A 5,648-nucleotide genomic window follows, 5' to 3' on the forward strand; every position below is an offset into this window, starting at 1 on the left:
CTCTGCCTCTGCCTCTGCCTCTGCCTCTGCCTCTGCCTCTGCCTCTGCCTCTGCCTCTGCCTCTGCCTCTGCCTCTGCCTCTGCCTCTGCCTCTGCTTCCACCTCCCAGTGCTGGGATTAAAAGCATAAGCAGGAGGAACCTTCTTGGACTTGGAAGGAGAAGACATGCAGTTGAAACTTTTTTTTGCTGATAACTCAATGTAAGGTCTGGCACGTCACTAAAGCCTCCACATCACTGTTCCTTAAAATGTAATTCTGCTACTGTGACCCACAGACCACTGCCTTCTCACCACAAGAGAGAGAAACTGAAGTAAACCTTTGAAAACTTTGTAACACCTCAACAGTGTGGATTGGTTTTCATAAGCAATTCTGTCTGATTTTTGCATATCTTCCTTCATTTTATTGTAATTTTTACTGTATTCATTTTCAAATAATTCATAATCCCTGTAATTACTATTCTAGTAATGTGCTATTATTTTAATACATGAATGTGTTGGCTTGAGCAAATTAGAAATTAGAAAACACACAGTGATCTTCAAAGGAGACAGTTTGTACATCACTGCTTCATAAAATCTTCCCACCTCAAAGGATGTGGGCATCTGTGCCATTGTGTGCTCTGTGGGGCCAGTGCAGGATGACAGAGATCCTCTGACTCTAAGAGAGTGAACAAAGCTTGGACAGGAGATTAAGGTTAGTCCCTTATCACACGGAAGATGCTTGTCTGTGAAAATAGAAGAATTTCAAACTCAATAGTAGTAGAGACTCAATAGAATGATCAGGGTCAGGCATGGATGTGAAGTGTTCAGGAGGGGCTTTTCTTTTACTTTTACTTTTTTTCTTTCTTTTCTTTTCTTTTCTTTTCTTTTCTTTTCTTTTCTTTTTCTTTTTTGCCTATTGGTCTATTTGTGTGCATCAGTTAAAAGGATGATGAGTTAAGTGACCTTGTTACTTGACTTGTTACTATGACACAATTCCTGATAAAATAAAAGCAAGCAGCTTAAGAATTTTTTTTAAAGGGGATACAAGCCATCATATCAGAAGGAGCAGGAGGTGACCGGTTACATTGCAATAGGGAAGCAGAAGAAACAGAGAAAGAGAGAGAGAGAGAGAGAGAGAGAGAGAGAGAGAGAGAGAGAGAAGCTGCTCATCCCAGGGCCTCTGCACAGAGGATGGTACTACCCACATTCAAGGTGACTCTTCCATTCTCTTCCATTCTCATTTAAACCTCTCAGGAAATGCAGAGCCATGGCTAAATGTGGAGTGTTGTGTGACTTCTTGTGGAAATATGAACAAGTGGCTGTTCAACTCACAGCACTGACGATAGTACATAAAAATCAACTGGGTGAAGGTGGATCATGCCTTTAATCCCAGCACCTGGAAGGCAGAGGCAGCCAAAGGTCTGTGACTTCGAGGCCAGCCTAGACTACAGAGAGGGGTTCTAGGACAGTCAAGGCTACACAGAGAAACCATGTCTTGAAAAACCAAAATAAATAAATAAATAAATAATTCTCTCTAAGTCTAGCTGAATGAACATTTGAATTGACTGTGGTTACTTAGAGCAATGGTTCTCAACCTGTAGATTATCAAACGACCCTTTCACAGGGATCACCTAAGACCATATAGATTACAGATATTTACATTACAATTTATAACAGTAGCAAAAATACAGTTATGAAGTATCCACAGAAATAATTTTATGGTGGGGGTCACCACAACATAAGGATCTGTATTAAAGGGTTATAGCATTCGGAAGGTTGAGAATGGCTGCTGTAGAGGATAATGGATGACCGAAAAGTAACTACATCACCAGAAAGCCCGCCCCAGAATGGGTAATGACTCATGAGAGCTGCCTCCCTGGGGCCCTTCCATGACTGGCAGGCAACTGGCCCATCAGAGAACCTCTTCTCCCTAGCAAAGGTTACTGTCTATACAGCCTTGTATCAAAAGTCTCCTCTTTGAGACTTGGAACTCTTGACTACTTTATGAATCTTATCAGCCTCTTGGAGGGAATGTTTCCATTTAGAGAAAATGACTACAGAACACAAGTTGACAATGACCATTAACCACCAGAGATCCCTAAAGAAGTAATCAAACTATGTCTGTGTCCAAAGCCCTTATAACTATCAGGTGAATAAACTAAATATGAAAAACTATATCTCCCAAAAAGGGTGTGGTGTTATTTTAACATAGCTATCACTACTAGGTTTGGCTAGTGTCACCATTTTGGAAGCCTCCTGTGAACCAAATACTTACATGACTGCAAATTCCTTTATAGGGTCTTCAAGCTGTACCTATCACAATATGCTCGTAAACACCTCTTAGCCTAGCTGTCCTTGAAGCTCAAAGGAGAATCACAGGNTGAATCCTACCTCCATCCAGTTGCTACACTTATTCTTGACATTACAGAAAAATAACTCANCAAGTTGGATAACATGAATCTTAAATACATGATAATTCTGTGACTAGAACAAATGCTTTGTTCGTACTGCATAACTTCATGAGGTGTGCAGATAAACTTTGTGAACAGCACCAATAACCTAGTATTCAGAGTCCTTCAGAAACAGCTATGTTGCAAGACCCTGCCAACCATTTCCAGCATGTGAATTTTTGTCTACCAGGGATAGGCTTTTGACCCAAACCACCACCCCAAACTGCCTGCTGATCAGGATTCTGCCTGACAAAAACATGGCTTCTTGCCCTTTGGACCTGCTGTGTGCTTGCTCTATATTTTCAGAAATAGAGAAGAATTCTGTGCCACCTAGAACATTTAGTAAGAAATTAAACAGTCAAACGGGGACCACTGAGCCTGCAGCAACAAATAGAGATTTCTAACCTCCCTCCCCCTGCTTAATGGAAAGGTCAGGGAGGCTGAGAGAAGACACTGGAAATGGGCCAAGGAGGGATTACTAGTGATGAAGGAAGAGATCTTCCAGAGGGCACTGGCTATCTGAACTCAACATTAAAGCCTTGCCGTTTTGGAGAGGAGAAAGTTTATCTGAAGGGCCCATATGTTACTACTACCATGGATGATTTTGGAGCCCAGCCTTAGTAGAGAACTACTGTGCTGATTAGAAAGAGTCATTAACTTAATAAGACTTGCCTGCAGGGATTCCTGTACCTGCTTGGGTTTAATGGGCAGGTACTTAAGTTAACAGTTCTCTAACCTGTATTGTACATACTTGTGACTGTTAAGGACTGAGCTGCTTGAGCTGAGCAATATTTGAACTCAAATCCTCCCATCTGGAGTACAAATGAAAGAAAGGTATCCCCATCAGGAGATGAACTTGATAGGCCAACTGCCCTATTGAAGCACGCTCTCTCTCTCTTGGGATGAACAAGTTTGTCTCAGCTCACTCAATGTTACTATGCTGCATGCAATGCCTGCCAACTGTCTGCCCAAAGGCAGATGGATACTCTGCTACTTTTCCAAAGGAGATGTGAACAAGCGTCTATCTACTCACCCCAAATACNGCAATGATGATCGACCAAAGAAACAATTCCACCCAAGCCCAGCTAAACCCATAAGCTTGTTGGGCTTATTTACAGGAGTCTGGATGACCCCAGAGTGGTTGCCACATGTAAAAGTTACACCCCAGCATGGATGATGACCTTCTGAAAGCTGAATAAACACAATGCCCTCATTGGCTATCCTTACAACTAGAGTTGTGTGGGTCATCAGTCACAGCTGCTTCATTTTCAAGATGGACATGTATCTTAGGGTTTTACTGCTGTTAACAGAAACCATAACCAATGCAACTCTAAAAAGGGTGACATTTAATTTGGGCTGGCTTGCAGGTTCAGAGGTTCAGTCCATTATCATCAAGGCAGGAGCAGGGCAGCGTCCAGGCAGATGTGGGGCTGGAGGAGCTGAGAGTTCCACCTCTTGTTCTAAAGTCAACAGGGANAAAGCTGACTTCCAGGCAGCTAGGACTAGGGTATTATAGTCAATGCCCATAAAGACACACCTATAACAACAAGACTCCACCTCTTAATAGTGCCACTCCCTGAGCCAAACCATCACAACATGTTATACCCACAGGACAGTACTCTGCAACAGAGACTCAATAGTTCCCTGTCAACGTGCAGATTTACCAGATTCCATGGTAAAAATGTTCCTTGGTAGTTATCATTAATAGAGGCTTGCAAGGACAGATAGAGGTATTTTTATATTCTATATTATAAGGGTACACTTATACTCTGTATTGTTCAAAAGAATATGCACATATATTATGAGCAGCTCAGGAAACATACACTTTAATGCATTTGTTGTTCTGAATTAACCCCCACCCAAGCAGACAGTAAGACTGAGACTGCAGACATTAACCCAACTCAGAATCCGTGTGTGTGTCAGAACCCAGACAGTTGATAATGAAAGATACATACATGAGATAATAAGGAGAAGATCGCCAAGGCCATGAATCTCAGGGACAAAGCTGACTACTGCTGNGACAAATCTGAGGTTTTGGATGATAGACTTTCTTTCCCTTCCTTACATATGATCTGCTGGCGAAAGATGAGCTACCTTTACAACCCAGTGACTTCTCAGATCACTGGCTCTTTGGGTAAACCACAGCTTCCCCAAAGTTTAATTCTTGTCTTTATTCATCAGCATTTGTGGTAACCAGTAGTATAAACTGATTTTCTGGATACAGTGCTACAGGCCATTACTATATTTATGTTGGTATAGAGGAATGCTGAGAATAGAAGATCACACTTCAGATTCATGGCTTCTCTGTCAGTAGATTATGGTGCTTGGAGATTGAAGTGTTTGTTCCTGTGTGGTCTTCATTAGCCAGCTACCATGCTGTCTTGAAAACTTGTGAGTTTGTGACAGAGGTATATTGTTAGACTTGTTCTCACTTTTCCCACTTTCTGTTCCTACTTCCTTCAGTGTCTCAAGCTATTTCCACAATGGGTTTTCCCATCACAACTGTTCACCTTGAAGATCAAAGTCCTCAAGGGNTTGGAGGAATCTCAAACAGGAGAAGAAAGGGAATAGCCCTATCAGAGCATGAAGCCATTATTAATAAGGTGAGTCTGTTCCAGGGAAATGAGATTTGTATCACTTGGAAAGAGATGACAGAACTGGGAAGCTGAGACTCTCTCATTACAGGTAGCTGACACTAACTGGGCCTGGGTCCAAGAAATCTGTGCCATCACAAATCAGTTCCTCCATTCCAGATGTGTCAGGTGAGAAACTTGAGAGATACTTGAAATACAAATGCCAGCTGCCAGTTCCGAGTTGAACTAAGAGTTGCAAGACATCTTTTTAAAAATGTAATTAGGGAGTTGAGATGTGAGGAACAGCTTTAGCTGTGGTAGGAAACCATTTATAGTGCTAAAGAAAAGATTTTGAAAGGTATGGGACTCATACTTAGGTGGTGTGTTCTTGGATGCCGTTAGAAGAAGGAGAAGGAGGAGGAGGAGAAACGAGGAGGAGCAGGAGGAGAAGAAAAAGGAGAAGATGAAGAAGGAGGAGAAGGAAGTAGGAGAAGAAGAAGGAGAAGGAGGAGGAGGAAGAGGAAGACAGGGAGAGGGAGAGGGAGAGGGAGAGGGAGAAGGAGAAGGAGAAGGAGAAGGAGAAGGAGAAGAAGAAGAAGAAGAAGAAGAAGAAGAAGAAGAAGAAGAAGAAGAAGAAGAAGAAGAAG

This window comes from Mus caroli, chromosome 9, assembly GCF_900094665.2.
Source record: "Mus caroli chromosome 9, CAROLI_EIJ_v1.1, whole genome shotgun sequence".
In the NCBI taxonomy this organism is placed as follows: Eukaryota; Metazoa; Chordata; class Mammalia; order Rodentia; family Muridae; genus Mus; species Mus caroli.